Genomic DNA, 24,210 nt, shown 5'->3' on the forward strand with positions numbered 1-24,210 from the left:
TAAGCGGGTAACTGGCGGAAAACCCTCTTATGCTACCTTGGCATTAAGGCTGTCAGAACCGAGGCCCTCGCTAAGCTTTCGTACGATAATAAGGTTTTAAATGAGGGGCTCGTTAGGAAATACAGAAAGAAATGCCGGCAGTCTAAAACGCTAAAGAAGGCATAGAGGAGTGGTTAGACTATTTTTTACCGTTAGTGAAGTTACATTAATTTTATTTATTATTAGGTTACAAAGAATGAAAAACACGCGCCCACAGTGGGGACCGAACCCACACCTTTCGATTGGATCTCGAATGCCTTACCAATTCGGCTATCTGGGCGGCTGTGTTCTCCTTCACTTTCTGGGGTATTTATATTTACTACAACTGTATGTGTCTCCCCGTGTAGTCTGAGTGGCGCTGGCTACAACCCTCAAGCGTCAGATACAGTTGTAGTAAATATAAATACCGCAGAAAGTGAAAGAGAACACAGTCGCCCAGATAGCCAAATTGGTAAAGCATTCGAGATCCAATCGAAAGGCGTTGGTTCGGTCCCCACTCTGGGCGCGTGTTTTTCTTTCTTTCTTTCTCACGTAATTATTAAAAATATTATTGTAAAGTCACTAATGGTAAAAAAATAGCCTAACCATTCCCCTATGCCTTCTTTGGCGTTGTAGACTGCCGGCATTTCTTTCTGTACTTACCATCGAGCCCCTCATTTCCAAACTATATATAAATATATATATCCGCTGTTGCTGTTACCGAGGTTTCTTACTTTGTATTTATATATATATATATATAAATATATAAATATATATATTATCGTATTGTGTGTCTCTTTACATACCACACATATTATTATTTCCTCGTTTATATTCAGGAATATCTTCATACTTATTTATATTATCCACTAGATAAACATCAGTTTTGCCTTACTTCAGGAGCCCCGCTTTTTGAGTAGATAACAGTAACCAAGCTTCTTTTATGCAATCTTAAAACGTTCTTGCTAGCTACTTTTTAAAAGATACAACCAGAACACATTTCTATGTCTAACATTATGCATTTTAAATTTTTACCAAAAATAAAAAAAGCTGTTCTGCCATATTTTAACTATAAAATAGCCCCATATATGTCTTCATCTGTTTGTTTTGTTGGTTTTTTGGGGGGCGTTTTGTTTCAGAACCAAGTTCACCTGCTACAGTCAAAGAATATTTGCTTTTTTCGAGGGCACGCTTTTTTGTTGTAGTGATGTTCTGAAGCTTTCGATTTGCATTGGTTTAAAAATTTGCCACTACGCATTGCTTATTCCAAAATTCCCTTTTTTTACTCATCAAAGTCAGCTACGTTTACAAGACTAAACTTCAACGACAGAAATCTTTTAATATTTGTTTAAACTTCTTCTGGCACTTTGGTTTTAATAAACACCTCTAGATGAATGGTCTCTTGGGTGAATAAATATCTACTTTTTATCGATAACGATATAAAACTACAGGACTTTATGCCATGGGTATTTTGGACATATCTTACAGAACTGGAAGTCTCTAAACAATATAAACGAAAAAGTTATTTCAAAAGGTTTTTCATATTTAGTAAAGTAGTAAAGACGCGTGATACATTTATGTCCGTGGATTAGTGACGCACAAACATTCGTTTGAAATATACGTGCATTCTTCGAAGGAATGCAGTGCCGTCACCCACAAGATGATGTCAACGCTTGCGCAGCTGATGCACCCTACAAAAAAGCACCCGACAAACAAAAACGCGCCAAAGGTCGTTTGCGAATTTTCTTCCGGAAAATTGAAAACATGGTACGCCTCCGAAATCCGAAATTTCCCAGAACGCCACCAACCACCAAAAAACCACCTCCGCAAGTTTACATCAGCGCAGTGCATTCGTCGAATACCTTGAAGTGACTGAATTTACTTTTACTGCAAGCAGACGTTTGGCAGAAAATCAAATTACCATGTAATTTCATCCCTCACACTGAATTGACTTTTACGGCATGCACAATTTTGGCAGCAAAACGAATTACCTAGTAATTTTTTTCGGTAGTGCTGGTCTATACAAAGGAATGGGTGAAGGTTGAATAGATCTATGAGAGCTCTTTTCCCTCTTACCTTCAGTCGCGACACAGATAGAAACGTGTGAAAAACAAGTTACTTGATACTAGTGCCAGGATTGCAGTGGTTGAATGCAGCCACCGCTGATAAGAACGCCCTGTAGGCTCAGAAACGTTGAGGGCGGTTTTTAAAAGCACTTCGTCGGTGCTTCTGCCTCTCCCTCCAGTAATTATCCTACTTTGCTAGGATGTACTGAGAACATACAGGTGAGAAAAATATAGGACTTGTTTAATCATTCAAAAGCGCAGTACCCGGAACATGAAAGTCCTCACGGAGGCCGTCGCCTGCATCACGATTCTCGCTGGAGTCTGTTTTTGAATAGAAGAAGCTTGATGTGATCCAGCAGGTAGAAAATTATAAACGATCTTTATGCTCAAGCTCCTGTTGCCGGGCACATCCCCGGCCGTACATGGCACTTTAACGATGCTTGTGGCGGGATCCCCCTAGGGAATAGCCAACCATAAATTGGCAGAATAGGTCAAAACGTTAGACGCGATCGTTAATACCCAACAAGGAGGAGAGGAAGGAGAACGGGTTGTTGTTCCTCGTCTGCGAGCTGAAGACACCTAGCGGGGGTACGCGACACAAGACTCTCTGCAGAAGGTGACGGCCAAGGTGGCTAAAATGTCACACACCGAATTCGTCAACTTACCCATGGAGATTATAATCGTCCCAAACAGGCCCTACATAATCACCACAAACATCGACGTCGTTGACGGGCGTGTCAACGGAGCGGTGGAAAACTTGACGTGTCGAATCTTTATATGATGTGTGGGCGAATATCCCACGATAATACCGATAAACATTTTAGCTTCGCCCCTCTCATCATCATTTATACCAGGAGATGGCGAAATTTTTTCCGTTACTTCGGTTGGCCGCGTTCTTGTTGCACCTAAGAACATTAAGCATGTGTGTTTAGAGTCTTCTAAGCATATCAACAACTTCGTACCTGACCAGAGTGCTCATGCGGTCAATAATTTCAACTTAGAAATTGCTCTGGGTTCATAGTGCCCAAAAACCTTCATTATGGACTGCAAGTACACCAGTCACAGGGGCTGTACAAAAAACTCTGAAATCTGAGCAAATATAATCAAAAGTTATAACTTGCTAAACATGCTCCACCAATGAATAAGCCTTTGTTCATTTACGCACTCGTACAAAACCATACTTCACTGGCTTTTAGAGGGCATTTTACCTTGTTATTGTTGCATATTAGGGACGTTCTTATGAAGATTGTTATATTTTGACCAACATCGCATCGTCTCACAGTTAAAAAAATTAATTTTGTTCATAATTTTCTAAACGATGCGGTGTTGCCACATTGGTGATCGCCCTATACATGCTTTTCTTTTATCACACAATGTGTTGCTGTGTGGTCGTGTAGAAGGACTTGCAAAGAAACTCACTCGATGGTACTCCTGCAAAGAATCAAAACGTTTTACAGGACCCTTTACACTACATTCTTAAAGATCTATTAGGGAGCTTTAGGCTATCACAAGCACTTAGAAATTTTTAAAAAAGTTTAGTAGATTCAAGTCAGATAACGTGTCAGAATGCACCATGAATCATCGTCTATCTAATATTAAACAAAGCCGGAATGGAATGTCAAAACAGAATCGCCAAGACAGGCTGTTTCATGGCGTTAGCTCAAGAATAAATGCAATTTTTAATGATTGAGCCACGTGTGGTTTTGAAATTATGACGAAGTTTTTATTTTTACTAAATCGCAAGTGTATCAAGGTATTTCAAACTTTGCCAGCACATACAATATTACTCAGTTTCACTGCAATGCTCATCAATCTTCCTTGTTGATTTTTGAGAGAGAGAAAAAACGGCACCCGGGTCTTTTTCACATTTATTAGTGTATGTGTTTTTAGTCTGTACGCAACCTAGTGTCATCATAAAAAAAAACAATAGTTGCAACCCCAAACTTTCTCGAATTCCAAACTCTAGTAAAGGTAAACTTACCAGGAAGATGATGAATATTAAGAATGTAAGGAATTGGACTCGTTGGGTTTTAATGTTCGACACATCATAGAGTGTTACAGAGCGCGGGTACGAATATCAGCAAACGGCACCCTCAGAAAATTTGGCTCCACACTGCAAAAAATGTGAGTGCAACCCATGGTTTGAGAAAACTTCGGTTCAGGCAAAATCACACCGCAAGACCGCACGCGAAATATGGGAAGCCATTCACATACCGCAGCGGACCAAATGCGTGCGCTCATGCTCAAGCGTGGAAGCCCCGTCTGAAATCAAATTCCTAAAGATCAGTTCACAGCAATCAGGCTTGGTGTGAGAAAGCGTCAGCCGCAGATTACGCTGCAGCTGAGTTCTATATCAAAGATAAAGACCAAATAATCAGATCACGACGTTTAGCGCCTCGTTTTACCAAAACATATGCTTTAATTTCCCCTCCCCAGCTTTTCAGTTTTACTTTGTAACCCTTCGCAAATGTTTTGATGCCGAAGCAAAAAACGTTTCACCTATAATGAATTAGTCAGTTTATGCTAAAACTGTGCACGTCGTTCGTTTGAATTACTTTGTAAAAGTGTGCCCTTAGTAAGCCCAAGCGCAGAATACGAAGCAGTACTTTTAAGTGATTAAGCCGCACAAAAAGCCCGAGCGCAGATTTTTGCCAAAGATGTAATTTTTTTTCTGTAGAAAACCTAAGTGATGACCACATATACTACTACCAGAGACCACAGATGAATACCTTTTTTTAAAATATCTTTTTTCTTAAAGTTCAAAGTTCCTTCGTGACAGAGCACGCGAGTTTCTAAAAAGATAGTTGTCTTTACAAATACGCATACATGCTCCGAATATAAAGTCTGTCGTACCCTACCTAATTATTTACTTTGCATATATGGACACAATTCCATAATAAAATATCGAAAAGGCCATGTATGAAACGGCCAACCAAAACACGACACGAGGTAAGAATAAGTTCCAAGTTTGTTTGGCTAGTTCTTTCTGATTTAACGTAGATCAAAACGCAGAAAACTAACAGAGGACGGGCAGGCAAACGAAAGCCCTGGTTTGGAACGGGGGTATTATTTGATAGGCTGCGAAGCATACCAAAGTGTGGGAATCACGAGTAGAAAAAAGCATATGCAAAAAGCAAAATATAAATACAAAAGAATGATAACACTGGTTCTAATCACCCAGTAACCACCATATATTGTGGGCATAGGAGCCCCCTCCTTGTCCTGTGCCGTACGCATGCGGGCAACTCTGCATACTCATCGCACCGCGGAAACTGTGGATAGAGTGCGCGTCAATTCATCAAACGAAAAGACGGTAGAGGCGGCTCTTTTGAGAAGGGTGGGAGAACCGCACCCAGTGACACTAGAGAGCAGCTGCGGCCGCGGGTGATGAAAGGGAGCGGCACGGGTACAGCGCTTCATTTCTAAGACGCCAGCACACTCTAGAGCAAGCAGCGCCTGCGGTGGGTCTTCATTACACAACATATACCAAAGACAATCAAGGCAGCATGTTATTAAACAGCCCTAGGATCTGAATTGCTGACAAGTAATGCTTTTTTCCGCAATGCTTACTGAACCCGCTTAATGATATCACTTTCTCTGCGCGAGTAGAACGCGTTCATACGTGACCCTCCCTGTGCCTCATTTATTTGGTTTTCAAAATAAACCGCTTATTCGTGATTACACACGCCGGCTTTACTTCACTGTGCGGTTTGGAAACGCAGCACCCTTCACGCATGAAAGTGGCACCATCACAGTCGCCCAATGGATTCAGCGGCTAAATGTCCAACAAGACGAAAGATCCAACGGGACGAAATGTCCAACAGTGAATATTTCTCCGTGCACCTTTCATTTCGTTGGAACATTAGGGCTCGATTGGACCTTCCGACTGAATGGATCTTCAATCTCTTTGAACAGAAATATATTATGTGAATGTCCGAAGCAATCTATATTCCTCTTCACTACCCAATTCAGCAAATAATAGCTTCAACACGTTCGTTAACGTGCGAGTATATAAATTCCTTTAGGTGCACAATAGTTCATATTTTAACGTAGTGTGGCATTCGTCTTTCCACGTGGTCAGGAATGCTATTTCAGAACAACAGTTTCACGAAGATGAAATGACTGGTTAACGAGATATGTGGTATCACTGTAGTGTCGACTAAAGAACACCACCAACAAAAATTTTCGCGAATGCCCTAGGTTGTCCTCCAGCCTGTGTGCGCGTGTGTTCGGGTGTGCGAGGTTTATTAAACTCCCCTTAGCAAGAACACGCGAATTAGCTATCTAATTTTATTATCTTCCAACGAGCGAACTCAAGTTTCTTTCCACCGCATGGACACGTGCAGCACTTAAGCAAGCGTACCTACAATCTCCGAACATTCACTTCCTGAATTGGGCACTTTGCTGTTTCCATAAATACTTTCGGTGGTTTTGCGGGAGTGCACAAGTCCCCTTTATACCATTCAAATACCTTCACTCTTTCTATGTGGGAGCCGAACTATTTATAAATATCAGAAAATGTCCAATTTTACTGCGGCGCCTTTGGATCCTGCGCAAGGTTGCACAATACTGGCCTCGCCAGAGTGAATGGATGACGCCTTGAAGTCTGCGTTTGCCCTTCTGTGATTGTTCAACTGTTTTAAGGAACTGCGTAAGGTAAATAGCAGCGGGATAGTGATCTTCAAGGGCGACAATGCAGTGTGTTTACGCCACCCTCCTACAAAAGTGTTGTTCTCTTGGCTCAATTTCCAAGCGACCGACCTTTGACGCTGTTTGGACAGCAGTTCTGTAAAAGCCTATCGAGTTCTTTATTGCAACTGAAAGACGAAGCATCGCGTCTAATGTTTGTATACGTCTTGTAAACGCACGCGGAAGGTACATATTTGTGGTATAATTGGGGCGGCGCGTTTTAGGCTGCCTGTTGGACGTCTGAGCACGTGATCGACTGTTTAGCGGAAGGCAATACATGCGTGAGTTGTGTTGCCTGTAGTGTCTGCCGAGGGTTGCGAATACGCGCACCTTTTTTCAAGCTTTTAAATGCGACTAACTGAATTAAAAACAGCGCAAAAAGACAGGACAAGAAACGACAAAACACGGCGGTGTTTTTTGCACGCCTTTTCGCGGTGTTGTGAATTCTGTTGCTTTGCACCAAATAGCCCAAACCAAAGTTTTAACGCAGTTCAAACGTAACGGAGAACGGATTTTGTTTTGGTAAAGCAGGAATATGCACCATTAACAACAGGAATGTTTAAAAACATATGCGGACTGCCTGTGACGTTTCCACTTTCATACACAAGGTGATGTGTATGGAAGTGAATTATCTAAGGTGGCCCGTGAAGTGATTAGTAAACACGGCGAGATTACCTGGTGAGATTGTTGTCTGGAGCCCTCAGACCAGGTTATGGCCACTGTGATTGCGTTTACGCAACTGTCTTAGTCGAAAAATTAATTTTCAAGTGTTGTCCTTATCTCTGCATACTGCTTGCCATTTTTCTACGAAGTTTCGCATGACACTTACCTTTGAAAGCTCCGCTTGAATGCGTCTGCTGCGGCTCGCCAACACTAGCCCAGCCGCTGGCGGTTCGTTGCAATTCCTTCTCTCAGTCAAAAGTAAGCCATGACAGGAATTGAGCCCGGAAGAATGTGGCTTTATTTTGCTATTTTGCAAAAAGTCCAAGTCAATAATCTCTAAGCTGTCGCACATGCAATACGTATGTTGGCTTAGACGCTTCACTGAGTTCGCTTAACTGGAGGTGTAAGCTGCATTAGCCCGCGCAACTAGTACGCTAGTAGAAAGTCTCAGGCAAGAAAAAGTTGGAGGTGGATCAGCGCATTTATTGTACGTAATAGGCCAAAAATGAAGCATTATTCTTTTTGTAAAACGTAAATCCAAGGTACTGGAAGCACTTTCTGCGCAGGGTGCGCGATCACCGAGGTCAGCAGTATAATCGCACATTTCCAAACTGTTTTTCTGTGCCTGAAGTACGCAGTCTGTAGAGAAATATATAGGGGGAGATTAGGCGGACGCAAAAAATTTTCCTTCCAGCCGCATCCATCAAAACTCTTACTTGAAACATGCTTGTGCAGCCAAAGAATGTCTCTATCTCTTGCTCGGGTAATGGCGGCCTATATCAACTAAAACCATTATTCGTTCCATTTCGTGCCGGGATGCGGTGTTTTTTTGTATGTGTTGCAACAAACTGGGGCAAGGGACATGGACATTACCGTTCACACAATGCGGTTCTTGCCTTTTCGACATACCAGCGAAGTGCCCTTAAATATATATGTTTTGTGAAGGAATTGTACCGCTTGTAGTAGTGCCGCATGACTAACCAGAATGTGGAACCCCCCACCCCCGTTACGCATAACTAAGTACCCTTTTTGGCAGCTGGGTGCATTGGTGCAGAGCATCTAAGCGCCGGAAATTTACCCACCAGTGCGGGTATACCTATTGCACGCGCGTGTCTGCTTCCTAAAATTTTGATGACTGCCTTATTGTAGCTGCTGGGGTGTTATCGGTCTCAGATAACTGCTAACTTTGCGTTGCTTAATTACCGCACGTTTTTCACGCAGAAAAAGAAAACAAAACGCCGCAACTACTGTGAAGCACGAGATGCAGTGCATTGTAGCAGGACGTTTGAATCTCCGGTTGAATTTGTTTTTTTTTTTTTGCAATTTATTAATTTTCTATAGGTAACGTTTCCTCTACTGTATTCCCCATTTTTTGCTTCAATCATCATTGCAGTATGAGCGAGCTAAGAGGCTGTGTGCAGATAGACACTGACGCGCTTGTGAGTTTTCGTTCGCGTGGTGGGCACATATTACCGGCAGCTAGAAGGCTCGGTCCATATTCTGCCGACTGCTGACCTTGTGCCAACGCGCCTGTTATAAGACAAAGACAAGCAAAGTAAGATACAAAGTTGAGGGAGAGTCGCCTCACTGTTGAGCGTCTCCTATGGTGCGGAGGGACTGCAGCCACTGTGAACACCTCATCTAGTAAACCTTACCATTTAAAGCGCGGGTGGTATCCTCCCCTGACCTGTCATTCAGCCGAGATTCTACCAGCAGCCCGTGATAACGGTGGACGCCGAGCATGTTGCTTAGCGCAACGAAAACCGAAACTAGTTTGAAACAGTTCTCCAAACATAAACGACAAAAATTATATTCCGATAGATGAGCTTGTTGCCAATAGTACTAGACCTTCTTCTAAAACAATATCATTGACAAAAAATCAAATGCATATACATCAACCTTAAAATCCTGGGCATCGTCCAAGCATATCGCGTGAAATTTCTTGAGGCAAACTTGTCTTGAAATACGATTGGACGCTGTTAAGAGAATAAATCTCATGCATACGCCTTTGCGCTTTTGCCAACGATATTTTTTCTTAAGAAAAACGTAGTGCTCTTGGGATGAAGTAAAATTATGAGAATATATATTTCTGGAATATTTTCTGGGAGTTTGAGACAATTTCGGTTTCGGTCCCGCCGAGTAATGCGTCCGTGGTTTCTGATGTTATCTGTAATCGCTCATTGATCAGGCTTCAGAAATCTACATGATCCCCTATTGACATCTTGTTGACTGCAGAAATTGGCCACATAAACCTACTTACGCCGCTTCCAGCTACCAAGTATCGTTTCATGCAGTAAGGAAGGCTCAGTCGAGGTGGACGCAGTGGCTCAACAGCGGTGCTCCAGTTCATCGGAGATGTGGGCGGCAGGACATCTCTCCCGCACGTACGCATCACACCTAGAGGTCTTTTCTACGTAGTATCTGTTGCGTCGTCAGCCGATCGAACAACTAAACACATTCGGCTGATAAAAAGAGACCTCTACCCTTAGATGTGAACCAACAAAGTAGATGCCAACGCTTTGTGCTTCATCAAATTAGGCTTCGGTAACAGGCAACGATGCTTACAAATAACAAATACATATATTGAGGCCAACGTCCCTTATATTAGACATTTGTGACAATCTTTAACAAGTAAAATATGGCAACACAACAAAAAGGACAGGACAGGTGCTGCTATATTTCCATGGGACCTTGATGTTCACTTGTGGGATTGCACAACTTCAAGCTGCTAACCTGTGCATTGCTTGAATGACGTTTGTGCAGTCACATGAAACGCAAAAATGGCTGTCGTTAATCTTAACGTAATCTACGAAAGACGATTCGGCCTTCCAAGAGACGTCTCAGCCAATAAGGTATTTATAAAACCTGTTCTGAAGAAGTGTTGTAGCTGTGCAAACGCGACACTTATAGCCGTCTATTTGGGTGCTTGCAAGACCTCAAGAGAACTTCTTGCAGGATGCCTCAGCACCTTTTTGTTGGCGTCTACATAACTTGTCTCATGCTGTTGTAAGAACGTTTCAAGATGTTTCAGGAATTCTTAATCCACGTTTCCTCAGGGGCTCCTTCGTGGCACCCGCTACATGCCTTCCCTGTACACAAGTTAGCCGGAAATAAAACTACGAGCTGCCCTCACAATCGAAACATCAGGCAGCTGCTTTTGGAACACTGACTTGACTGCTCACTGTCCACCGAAAAAATATCCTTGGTTAAACTGGCACGCAGTTTAAAAGGTACCTAATTGGATAAGGCTTGGTCATTGTTGAGTGTATTGGAAGCAACCACTTGGTATGTTCACTGTTGACAACTGGCTGCAACATCCACATCCGGCCTGGGTGAACAGAGAAAGCATAAAGCGGGCAGCACAAATTGAAGGTAATCTTAGTAAAATATACATAGGGGTATTCGCATAAACTCACAAGAATAGAGTCGCTTGATTCTAGCTAGCTCTCAGTTTAGATGTTTTCGGTCCTGTGTACAACAAAATGATAAAATCAACCTGTGATATTTTGTAAACGAAGTTTTATTTGTAGTGCAACATTATGGATATCCATCAATGCCGTTACAGTTACAGGAGAAATCTCTAGAAAAAAGTAACCATCAACCCGCTATATACTGATGAGCAGTGATGGTAGCATTATGTGGCAGGCTTCATCAATATGGCTTGTTCTATGAATCTGAGTGTCCTTGTCTTTTGCTCCTAGTCGTGTTGCCCCATGCCAGTGGGATGCCTGGGTAAAGTACAATGCACTGTGTCACTTACAATGTGTACTCGTAGTGAGTACAAAAACTTATCAGACGACGACTTGTTAAGGACACAGGTAGATAAGGTACATGTACCAGCTTTAATATTGACGCGCAATCGGCCACCGTTTTAGGTGGGTTGCGGACAAGGCAAGCAAGGAGTTCTTGCTTTACTCCTCGCATCCGAAACCTTAGTTTCTTTTCCTCCATCATTTCTGGGTCGGCACGGCGAAAAAGTCGCTTCATCTCCACGACGAAGATCATGACTCCTTCGTTGGGGTCCTGCGTTTAAGTTTCAAGCAAAAGCGCTGCGCGTTCTTTTTGAAGGTCTTTTAAAGGTCTAAAAAACTCGCTTTCAAGTGAGCCCGCTAAGTCAAGGAGTTCTCGTGGTTCCCGAACCAAGTGGGAGCAGGATCTTCCAAGTAAAAGGAATCATGCGTGAAAGATTCTGCGTCGTCCCAACTGTAGAAGATCCGGACGCTCTCCTGTTTCTCTAACCATTCTTCTGGGTCTTCAGCGGGTGCTCCTCAGAATGATGGCGGTGTGTTGCTGCTGCGCGACGATTTGTGATGTTGCTTCTTGCACCATAGTGGTATTTGCAGTGGTCGTTCTTTTGGGTCCGTCTGGCAGGGGAACAAACTGGAGCGGGAGGCCTTGCCGTCGGCGGCTGGCTCTAGTTGGACTGCCTTGGTGGTTTCCAGAGGTTGTTGGTAGCACAAAGGGTGCATACAACGCGCCTCACCAGATGGAACGGAGCCAACGACTATACATCTGTCTTGAAGAGAGAAGTTTATTGGAGCAAACTTTTACTCCTCTTCCCACCTAAAGAATACACAAGTAGCGAAACAGGTGTCAACAAAGAGACGTGCGTAGACTGGTGTGGGCGATAGGAATACCGCGGCGTCTTCTCTGCAGGATTTTATCAGAGTCATTCAGTGCTTCTCTGGTCATGAAACTGCCGGCCAAGTTTCGTACGGGGACAAAGACTACCGCGAGGGGCGCCACTGCAAATCGGAGGGCATCGGGCGGCCCCCGCTGCTCTTTAACCACACCAGCAGGCAGGAACGAAGTGAAAGCGAAAGCGCACTGCTGGTAAGGCGGCGAGCATCTGTTTTATCTTACTTCGTGGTCCAGTTCCTGCCTAGCGTGCTCTGACCACGCCCCCAGCTGCCCCCCGATAAACACCAGCGCCGCGGCGCGGCAGTGAACAAAGCTCGGTCATAGCGTGATGGCGAAGTTTCATGACCAGAAAGGCATTGAAGGACTCTGCTATTGTGTTTTGGCGAGAGCGCTTCTCGAACCGTCAATTTACATCTAGAACATTGTAGATCCAAGAAGATTACTCGAAGCTTGTCACGTTAGCGCGAAACGCTGTTCGCATCCAAATGATATATCCGTGGTTCATAAAAATAAAGAATAGAACACGCGGTCCACTTGGGACACCGATAACACTGCCGGGCGTGGCCGGGCAGTAAAAAACAAATATAAACACAAAGACCCAGTGCCTAGTTCGCATCATACCTACATATATGCCTACAGTCGAAATGGGCTATAATAAAATTGTGAGGACGTGCGAAAAGCTTCGGCGAAACCTGCCACCGCACACCACAGAAGGGAAGAAAAATATCTCCGTATATTTCTGCATCATGGGAGCATAATACAATGTTTAGAAAAAGGAGTGATGCACAATAACGTAGTGTTTTTTCGGATAGCAAACACACCAATGGTAATCCGTTGTGTTCCTGCACATAAAGAACGCGATACGGAGGGCCGGTAGAAGGAGAGAAGAAATGGAGGCGCAAAACGAATTGCCGTACAAGGCGTATTCGCCGAGCTGATTACTTGTAGATCCCTACTAAGCCGTCGGAAGCCCCCTCTCGCTTATGGCAGGAGTGGCGCTGTTATCTCATTCTCTGACTTGGCACAGCAGCAACTAACCTTGAGAGCGAAGCTGCGGCCGCTTGTATTAAGGTGACCGGGGTGTAGCAAACAAGATAGGATAACAAATGTTTAGGACTAAACAGGAAAACATTATTTGCGTTTTTGACTTTGAGGAATCGTAGACGGAAATCTGCAGGGACAGGGGCTCACAAGGCATACATGAATGTGCCGCGCCAGCAGCAGAGCCCATTAATGTGATTCCAACTGAATGCAGATTTGCTGTAGCTCCGGCTTGGCAGACCGGGCCTGCGCCCATGCAAAGACGGCCAGCAACATATTTATCACTAGCAAACAATATTATCACGTATGAGCTTATTGATGTTTAGGGTGGCGGTGTGGGCGTGCGGCACACGATTTCGGAGAAAAAGCTTTCTGAATGTGTAAAAAGTTACAGATAGCTGGCGTTATGCTTCTTTTATAGCAAAAAAATGTGAAACCCTGCCAGAATGAGAGGAAATTTCGTTCAAGCGAAAGCAAGCCAGACAAATGGTTCGCTGGAGCGAGTACTTTCATTTGAATTTTTTTGAACTTTTTGAATTTAAATTTATTTCATTTTGTGTTACAACACGAATGTTTAGAATAGAAGATTTCAGAAGGAGGTCCCAGAGTCAGAGACTGAAGAGGGGACCTCCTGTTATTCATTAAACAGGCGGAAACACACGTTATAAGCACGAATATTTCAATCAACGAAACACAAAATAATATCAGCAAGATCAATTACGGTATATATACAAGAACATAATAAGCAAGAAACGTATTAGAAAGGCATGGAAAAAAGAAAACAAATATCACCAAGATAACAAACGGTACATATGAAAGAACGTAATAAGCAAGAAACGTAGTAGCAATGCATGAAAAAAAAAGAAACAAAACTAATATCAGCAGTAGTGTATAGGCAAGAACATCATAAGCACAAAGCATATTAGTGATGCCCGGAATAAAGAAACAAAACTAAACATGGTACAACCAAGTTACATTATTCAGGTTGGGATAAGAACGCTCGCAAATTATTTTTAAATGTATACACGGTACGGCATGTTTTAATAGAGAGTGGCAGCGTATTTGAAAAGTGTATAGCCGAAAAATTAGTTGAAAACTTTCCGTAGTCCGTTGTTAATTTTGGCAATAAATAGTTCATATTTAAAGAAAATCGAGTGGAGTTACAACGAGGAAATTGGTCAGTACTAATTAACTGAAAGGGGAGGTTTTCATTATTGAAATTATAAACTAATAGGCCATGGGAATATTTAACAAGTTCTGAAACCGACAAGATATTATGAGCACGAATCAAGGAAACGGCGTTCGATTGGAAGTGGCTAAAGGTTATAATTCGAATAGCTTGATTTTGAATATGTTGCAGTGGAGATAAATGTGTTTTGTATGTATTTCCCCAAGATGATATGCCATATGCTATGTGACTGTGTAAGTATGCGTAGTAAAGTGAGATACGGATGCGTTCACTAAAAAAGGAACGAACTTTATAGAGCACTCTATACCGTAAGCTGTTTTTCTTGCTATTGATGCAATATGGTTGTTGAATTTTAAGTTCTTGTCAATTTCTACAGAAAGAAATGTCACACTGTCACATGGAAAGAGTAGACCAGAATCAAGGTTACTGCAAGGACGTCCGGGAACGCTCCTTTGATGTGACGTGAAGATCATGAAGTTTGATTTGGCAGCATTAATGCTCAACAAGTTATTTTTACACCAGGTCACTAAATTAGATGCATCTGTATTAAGATTATCTACTAATGAACAAAGGCACTTATCTGATGTAAAAATTGTTGTGTCATCAGCGTAAAGTATGCTGTTAGAATAATTGAGACAAAGAGGAAGATCATTAATGTAAATTAGAAACAATAATGGGCCAAGAATTGACCCCTGCGGGACACCAATATTTGTTATCTTAGTCCGAGAGTAACAAGATGACACACATACGACTTGTTCTCTATTAAGCAGGTGACTTTGAATTAAATTGAGGGTAGGGCCGGTTATAACAATAGAGTTAAGTTTCCTAAACAAAATCGTATGGTTAATGGAATCAAACGCCTTTGAAAAATCAATAAACAATGCACCAAAAAATTCCCCCGTATCTACTCCCCCTTTGATTTTATCGGTTAAGGAAATTAGGGCGAGGTGCGTTGAGTAACCAGCCCTGAAGCCAAACTGATACGGCGACAGGATATCAATTTTTTTAAGTACTTCATTATTCGTTCAACTAAGAGCTTTTCTATTATTTTACTAAGAAATGACAAAATGGCAATTGGGCGATAGTTAGAGGCATGGCACTTATCACCTTTCTTGAAAACAGGAACTAGTTTAGCTTTTTTCAAAGCGGACGGAAATAGGCCTGTTTTGAAGATAAGGTTAACGATGTATGAAAAAACACCCGAAACATATTGTGCGATAAGTTTGATATGGCAAGAGTGGAAGTTGTCAAGGCCGGGACCAGTGTTCTTCAGGGTGCGTATGACAGCACAAACTTCCTCGGGCGTTGTAGGAAAAAGAAAAAAACTGTGGGGGAGGCGGGGGTTATTGGACTGGAAGATTTCATCAGAATGAGCTTGCTTGAGGGCGAAAGCATCCGCAAAAACGTTTGCTATGTCCAGTGGATCATTGTAACTGACGGTCTCAGTATTAACCATGGTTGTTAGAGCGATTTCGGCCCAAGAAGGTATTTCTAATTTGCCATTGCCTTTTAACGTTGTTTCCAGCACGGTAGATTGCATTTTCAAAGTACTTCCTTTTGGCTACCTTAAGTAGGGCTCTTAAGACGTTGCAGTACAGTTTGTAACGTTTTTTAAGTCTTAAGTTATACGGTTGTTTTTTTTATTTTTGTACCTGTTTTCTTTCTTCCGCATGGATCTAAGAAGACCGTTTGTCATACAGTCGTTCCGAGGACCAGATAACCTATCTTGGCGCGCAGTGATGGTTGCTGACTCTAGTGCACGAGCAATATTTTCAGAAAAAGTAATAAATGCATCATCAGAGTTCTGTCTGGAAGTTACTGCCGCCCAATTCGAATTACGGATGAGTTCAACAAAAATAGATACATCTACCTTGCTCTTTGTTAACTGCATGTTATCTATATTGACAGAGGAATTGATTCGGACAAAAACAGGGTAATGATCAGGTATGGAAACTTCGAGTACGCCAGCACTGGAGGGAGTTATCAAGTTCGATAATGCGTGGTCTATGAGCGTACCCTGTCTGTTATCGACACAGCGTGTTGGAATGGCCAGGATACATTCGAACCCATGACCATTGAGACAATTTTTATACTCATTGCAAGGGCTGTTATTTTCGAATAGGTTAATGTTTATGTCTCCCATGATGATTGCATTTTTGCGTTCTGATGATAGTGCATGCAATATGTCATTTAAAGCCTAGTAAAGCTAGGCAAAACTCATTAATGGAAGATGACGGCGAACCGTAAATGCATCCGATGACTAAGTTTTTTTTTTCTCCTGTAAGAATATCTGTTAATCGAATTCAACCCAAACAGATTCGCAGTTGGCTTGCTTAATTTCCAGATCAAAACGCCTGCGGTACTGGAGTGATGACGAAACAAATAGGGCTGCGCCACCATGGCTGCTACAGCCGCGATGACAATACTCAGAAGAATACGAGGGAAAACTGTACAAGTCTCTATCATTTGATGTTAACCATGTTTCACTGATGCAGATTACCGAGAAGTGGTGTTTTATAGACGACAGAAGGTTGGCGATATCATCAGCATGCTTGCGCAGGCTACGGGCATTAAAATGAATGAGTGATCTGCAGGGAACCGAGAAATATGAAGCGAGTTCGGAGGGTAAAAGGTAGGATGTCATTGTGAAGCGATCCAATTGCTAGCTAGGACCAGAGCACGAGGCTAGGCAAAGATCCTTAGGGCATACTCGGACATGATGCGGAAGACCTTGCTGTCTTCAGATTGACGGGCTTTGATTTGGCAGTTTTCAGTCCAAAGAAACGCCAGTTTTTCTCCTTTTTGAGTGCCACCGCCTTCCCAAACAATCGTTTGTTATCAGGTGATAGGTGTTCGTTTATGTACACGGGCGTTGGGTTTTCTCCTGGGAAATCAAGACTTTGCGTATCCAGCCGGGCCTTACGAGCCATCTTCACAAAGTCATTCTTCTTTGCTCATGAGCAAAAGCGGGCAATTATGTTACACTGCCCTGATTTGGCCGGCACGCGATAAACGATGTCGAGATCAGAAGCCGAGATTGGGCACTTGGCATGGTTGCCTATCGCAGCAACAATCGCGCTACAATCCTCGCCCTGCGTTGTTGGAATCCCCCTGATTTCCACGTTGTTCAAGCGCGTGTATTGTTCCAAGTCGGCAACTCTTTTCTTGAGCGCATCGTTCTCAGTCCTTAGGCTTTTGTTTGCTGCGAGAAGTTCCCGCTGCCCGTGTAGCGTTTTTACAGTGATTTCATTGATCAATGAGAGGCTTTCGTCATATTCGCGATATCAGTCTGGAGCGTGCCAACGTCGGCGCCTGCCTCTTGCAGTTTAGCTATCACACCTACAACGAGCTTAGACACAAGATTGTTCAGCTTTGCGTCAAAATTCGCTTCGAGCTCTTCAACTTTTTTCACCAGTTAAGGATTGGTAACCATTGTTGCAGCGACAGTTGCGACAACTGGGCAAACACAAGCAGGGGAAAATAGCACTGAATAGCAGCAGCAGTTGCGGCAACCACACTTCTAACAATCCAGCGTTACGAGTACACAGTGAAGTGAACTAACCTGAAGAAAGGAGGGAACACAATTAGGCGGTGCACAAATGCCCGCAACCACTGCTGCTATGAGTAAGGTGCTGTGGTGATGCGTCGCTTATAAATGAGTTGGCAGACAGGCCACGCAGGCGCTATGGGAGGAGCCTAGCAGCAGTTGCCACCCAGCGGGATCCGGAAGCAGTCCAGGATGCCACGTGCGTAAGCGGCCGATTGTCGACGTTGATACAGCCTGAAGAAAGCAGGGAACACAATTAGGCGGTGCACAGATGCCCGCAACCACTGCTGCTATGAGTGAGGGGCTGTGGTCATGCGTCGCTTATAAAGGAGTAGGCAGACAGGCCACGCAGGCGATGTGGGAGGAGCCTAGCAGCAGTCGCCACACAGTGGGATCCGGAAGCAGTCCAGGATGCCACGTGCGTAAGCGGCCGATTGTCGACGTTGATACAGCCTGAAGAAAGCAGGGAACACAATTAGGTGGTGCACAGATGCCCGCAACCACTGCTGCTATGAGTCTCTGCTGCATTGACCTCTCTAGCCAACTGATAGGAAGTAGGAAATATTTCGTCGAAACTTAAATTTTGTTCAAGCAGAGTTCGTTGTAGTGGAGTTTGACTGCGTTATCTACGGGAATGGACGCCAGAAAGCATGTATAAGAATTACAGCGGTCGTAATGTTTATTCTTTACCAAAATGAATCAATTGCTACAATCATAGAAAGAATGTCCACCCGGAGCTCTAAACTGTCACACGTAGGGTTGGACACCAGAATGTCCGCTCATGTGGGGAGTGCGGAAGGGCATGACAGCCAGATACAGAGAGACAAAGGCAAGAGAGGGTATTGATTATGGGGTTTCACGCGTCGACGCTACACAGGCGATGAGGTGCGCCTTAGTGGAGGGCTCCAGAATAATGTTTTGACCACCTGCACAGGATCTCGAGCACACGGGTGTTTTGGCTTTCGACCTATATCAGAAACGCGGCCGCATCAACTGAGAAGCGAACCAGTGACTCTGGGTTCAGCTGAACAACGCCTAAGCCACTGAGCCAAACGGGTGGGTGGTGCGGTATATAAAAGACCCCGAAATGGATTTGTCGAGCTCCTGTGTTTTTTAAACTGCGTAGAATGGCTCAAATAAACACACATTTTATTGTTTATCCTATCGATAAGGCGGTATTTATTTTATAAGCGCTGAAAGGGGAAGAACTACTATGCGCGGTCTGCGGAAGCCACGACGTCCATACAAAGTACTACCTGATTGGATGATGTCGGAGATTAAAATTCAAACCAGTTTGTTCGCTTTCGTAAAATACCATAATTACTCGCATACTCTGCGCACCCTTAAGTTTTGCCAGGTTTACAGAAACAAAATTTACCTACATATGTTGCCCCAGCCTTGCCAAGTGCCGACTCCAGTTTCGTGCGTTTTGCGATGTGACGTAATCCACCGTATGTTTTCACGTTTCGTTACCATTCAGTCGCATTTTGGTACTGTAGGATGGGCTACAATAACCATACAACCTAATTCCCACCCAGTGTCACTGCCTGTCCCGGGAAAAAGGGGAACCCTGCCGCCTCAAAGCCCTTCAGCGGGAACGAGAGCCACGTGCAGTATTTAGGAAAGCAGAAGAGTTCACTCCAAATTAGCAAACCTGGAAGGAGGGTGTTTTAGAGACAAATGCAAGGAGTTTCCTACCTTAGAAAAAGAGCTGTTTGAAGTATGCTCAACAGCTGAAGTTGTCCTCTGTCGCAGCGTCGTGCGAGATACTGCAGTTTGAGGCAACGAAGATTGCACATGAGAAAGGGGCATCTCCTGTCGCATTCAATGTGAACAGAAGCTGAATGATGTGCTTCATGAGACGCCACCAGCTGTCTCACAAAGGGACTATGATGCTCTGCCACCGGTTACCACCGGACTACGAGAAGAAATTTTTTTCTCCACTTTGTGGTTGGATTACACTGAACTGGGAGCTTCATCATGTCCCAAATTGGATGCCCCGACTAAACATATCCGAAGTTTGACATGCTGCGCAATAGCAAAGCGAGCGCGAAAGATGTCTATCTTTGCCCATCCAGACCGCCGGCTGCAAAAAATAACGCTGCACAGTGGTGCTTGCCGTGACAAGCGGTGGCCGCAAACTCCCACCCTTTGTCATTTTCGAGAGAAAGACGGTACCCAAAATGAAGCTTGGAGGCCGATTTCACTTCCATGTCCAGGGAAACGGGTGGATGAATGAGGGGCTAATGAGGGATTTTATTGACACTGTCTCCGGCAAGAGACCAGGGGTTTGCTGCGACTGGCATCGCTGTAGGGGCGCGCGAGCTTTCAAGGGTATCTTGTAGAGAGCGTAAAGAAGAAGTGGCGTGACATTCGGGCCAACCAGGCCGTTATTCCGGGTTGCCTAACACCTGTCCTGCAGCCCTTGAACGTGATGGCCAATAAACCGTTCAAAGACTAGGTTCGGAAGATGTATGTTGAGTGGATGGCCAGCGGAGAGCATGGACTCACTCCCACTAGGAGGACGTCAACTGGGGGACTGTGAGTGAGTCGTAGCAGTTTGGGGAAATGACTTCCCCCGAATCGTGGAGCGCAGTTTCAAGAAGATGGGGCCGTCGAATCCGCACCACGATACTGAGGACGATGCGCTTTAAGGGGCAGTGACAGCAGCCACAACGGTGACGCGCGGTCGGACATCTCGACGGGCAATTCAGACTAGACCGCAACTGAACTGGACTGGTGAAAGGTATGTTCTGTGAACTTTTGACCATTTTTGTACCTTGTAGTTTGACTGTGTACTTCTCACTTTTGTACTTTCGAGTACTTTTCTGTGTATTCTTGTACCTTTGACTGTACTCAATCAAAAGTATTGATAGGTTATTAGAGTTTTTTTGTATATTTTGCAGCGCCACCATTTACACGTTATTTCGAGGTTTTTTTTTTCGTGAAATACCCACGTAATGTGCACACCGCTTTTTTGAAGCCCTAAATTCACAAAAAGAGGTGTGCAAATTACGCCAGTAAATACGGTAACTGCTTTGGATCTGACTTTATCCTTGGCTTGGCATTCTTGATATATGAGTAATCGGCATAACGCACTTCTGTCATGTTTGCGGCTGTAAAAAGCCTGAGATAAGTCTTCCAGCACTCCTTGGAATAGCAACAATTACTAGCTGATGCATAGACAGTAAATAAATGCCGTCCGCACAACTGGAGACACTCAATTGCGATGTGTTTTGCCCCCATCTTGGGAGTTTGCCTGGCTCGTGCCTGTATAATAAGAGGCGTGTTCGCACAAGGCCAAGGGTCGGTCGATTCCTGACTGTGCCCACAAGCAGATGGTGCTTATGGCATCACCACGTGCAGGAGAACTCGCCAGCGCGTCAGTGTCAGTTTGCTCACATTCTGCGAACTCGCTTGTGGAGCAATGGATATTACAGCTCTAAAATTGTGAATTCAGTATAGAAAATACCGCCCAGAAACAAATAAACCACTTAAAAAGAAAAAGTGCTATTTGAACTGGAACTTGCGAATTGCAAAACCATATACCTAGTGCTCCAGCTCACTCCACCATAAGTCAGCGCTGGCAATGGAAAAATTATAAAGTATTTAGTGTATACCAAGCTCACATTTTTATCTAGGTTCAGCATTCCAAGCAGCTCAGATGACGATTCCTTGAATAGCGCTTGTTCAGTATGGGTCCCCAAATGTTCACAAATACCTCACCGTTAGTGACTGCATTCCTTTAGGAGAAAAGAGTATAAGGACATGTGATCGTGCTGTTGACCGCTGTGATAATGCACCCAGCATAAAAAAGGGCTTCATGCAACCTGCTCTTTTCCTGTGTGGTAAAATTTTCGGTTGATTGTTCCTTAGCACCTATATTAAGTAGAATGCAAACGTGGGCCAGTTGGTACATTACAAAAAAACTGCGTACAAAACTATGACCCAAAAAAGACGACTAGACACAGAGGGCAGAGACTAGCAAGTGTTTTTTATTCGAGTGAAAAACACAGCATGAAGGAAACTGCGATATACGCATGTGCGATAACCTACGGCAAACAACGAAGATTAACAATCATAACCACTGCCAAACACTGCGCGTACCACGGGGGTAAGAAACTCTACACTGGGCATGCACAATCGCTTCGCCCATAAACTAAACAAGGCGAGGGCCGGGGTTGCCCAAGGGCACTAAAAACCACCCCAAATAATATTGTTAAGATACGCGATCTCGGTGCTTAGTAGAGACACCGACGGTGAATTCATGCAATCTTTCGAAGGCCTTTTTATTTCAGAATCGCGTAGTCTTCAAAACTCTCCCTCCGGTACGCACCCCTGTAATGCCTTATCACTTGGCATGCTTGGAGGCGTGGCGTTGATCCTTCGCAGTCTTTAAAGTTGGCGGCCAGGTTGTTGCCGGTAAAGGTACAGAGGCTGTTTGCGTGTTCTGTGAGACGATCAATAATCCATCGGCCCTTTTGACCAATGTACGGTCACCCACAAGACAACGGGATTTCGCGGACGACGCATTCTTCGCAGTCAACAAAGCGCTTCTCGTGTCTTTTCCGGCTCCCCGTATGTCTATTGTCTTCAGAGTTTACACGCTTACACAGCTTGTATAGCTTGTTAGGTGCCGAGAAAACAACACAACCCCTCCCTTATCACAAGCTTCTTTGATCCTGTTCCGAACATTGTGGACGTAAGGTAAAGCGGCAATCTTCTCACCCTTGCCCCGTTCGCATGTCTTCTTGTTGGTGCGTAACTCGAGAAGACGCTTCTAAGATAAGGTCGCGAGGAAACCCTGCTTTCGTCAGTTGCTCCACATTGGAAGAGAAACAGGCCTCGGCGTGGTGTGTGCACGAGCCCTGAAACGCATTCCTCAGAGCTGATTAGCGATTCCCCTTTTTACCAGCTTGGTATATGCGGACGTGAACGGAAGCAGTCCTTTTTGGATTGAGGGAAATAGATGCAAGACACATGGTCACTGTTCACCTTGAGGTCCATATTCAAAAACCGCACATCAATCCCCCAATCCTCCATTGTTTACGAAAATACGTTGAGGGTGGAATTAAAGAGTTCAAACATTTCTTCAAATTGATGTGTAGTGCCCTCTGCATTGAGCTGACACCACACTAGGAATTCGTCAGCGAAGCAGAAAGTCTTAGTGACGTTAGTGCGGAACAATTGATGAAGTTTTCTGTCGACCGAAAACTTCGTTTCGACTGAACATTTTGTCAGTTGCTTCTGTTGCTCCACGCGAACGTTACGAAGATTTTCCGTTTCGTTGACGGCTTCCTAGTGCTGCATCAGCTCAGTTCAGAGGGCACTACTCATCAAGTTGAAGAACTGTTTTGAACTATTTCGTTCTACCGTCAATATCGTTTTGTAAACAACCGGCTGGGGGATTGGTGTGGTTTTTGAATATGCAGCTCAAGGTGAAATGTGCCCATGTGTGTTGGAACTATTCTCCTCGATCCAAAATAACTGCTACCGTTACGTCACCATATACCAAGCTGGTAAAAAGGGAAATCGTGCGTCAGTCCTGAGGAATGCGTTGCAGCGGTTGTGCACACACCAAGCCGAGGCTAGTTTCTGTTCCCAAGTGGAGTAACTGAAGGAAGCTGCGTTGCCTTGCGACCTTATTTTGGCAGTTGGCGAAAAGCTTCTTGCCGAGCCACGCACCAAGAAGACGTGCGTACAGGGCAAAGGTAACAAGATGGTCGTGTTACCCTACTACCACACTGTTAGGCACAGAATCAAGAAAGCTATTGAAAAGGTACACAAGTTATGTAAGTGTGGAAACTCCGAAGCAAATAAATATGCGGGGTACCGGAAAAGACACGAGAAGCGCTTTGTAGACTGCCAAGCATACGTCGCCTACAAAATCTTCTTGTCCTGTGGACGATCGTACATTGGCCAAGCGGGCCGATGATTTATTTACCGTCTCAGGCAACACCCTAACAGCCTCCGCAATTCGACCGGCAGCAACCTGGTCGCCAACTGTAAAGTCTGCAAAGGCTGTGCTCTACACCTCGAAGCATGCGGAGTGATAAGACGTTATAGGGGTGCGGGAGTGGAGATTTTGGAAGCGTGCGCGATTCTGAAAAAAAATGCCTTAGGAAGATTCCGCCAGTTCAGTATCGGTGTCTCTACATAGCACCGAGATAGCCTATCTTAACAAGACTCTTTGGGTGTGAGTTTAGTGCTTTTGGACTACCTGCCCTCGCCTTGTTTATTTTATGTGCGAAGCGGTTGCCTAGTGTAGAGTTCCTTGCTCCCCACGTTGCGCTCAGTCCTTTGGCTCTGGTTGTGGTTGTTTAGCTTCATTCTGTGCCATAGGGGATCCCTTATGT

The 24,210-nt window shown here is 44.1% G+C and overlaps 1 non-coding gene across 1 annotated transcript; it reads right to left on the minus strand.

Annotated features, from left to right (window-relative positions):
- Positions 1-247: 247 nt before the first annotated feature.
- Trnag-ucc (transfer RNA glycine (anticodon UCC)) lies at positions 248-319 on the minus strand. The gene has a single exon. It is a non-coding gene; the product is annotated as a tRNA-Gly (tRNA).
- Between the last annotated feature and the right edge of the window lie 23,891 nt (positions 320-24,210).

This window comes from Haemaphysalis longicornis, unplaced genomic scaffold, assembly GCF_048455015.1.
Source record: "Haemaphysalis longicornis isolate Haplotype H1 unplaced genomic scaffold, Haemaphysalis longicornis Haplotype H1 scaffold_11, whole genome shotgun sequence".
Classification (NCBI taxonomy): domain Eukaryota; kingdom Metazoa; phylum Arthropoda; class Arachnida; order Ixodida; family Ixodidae; genus Haemaphysalis; species Haemaphysalis longicornis.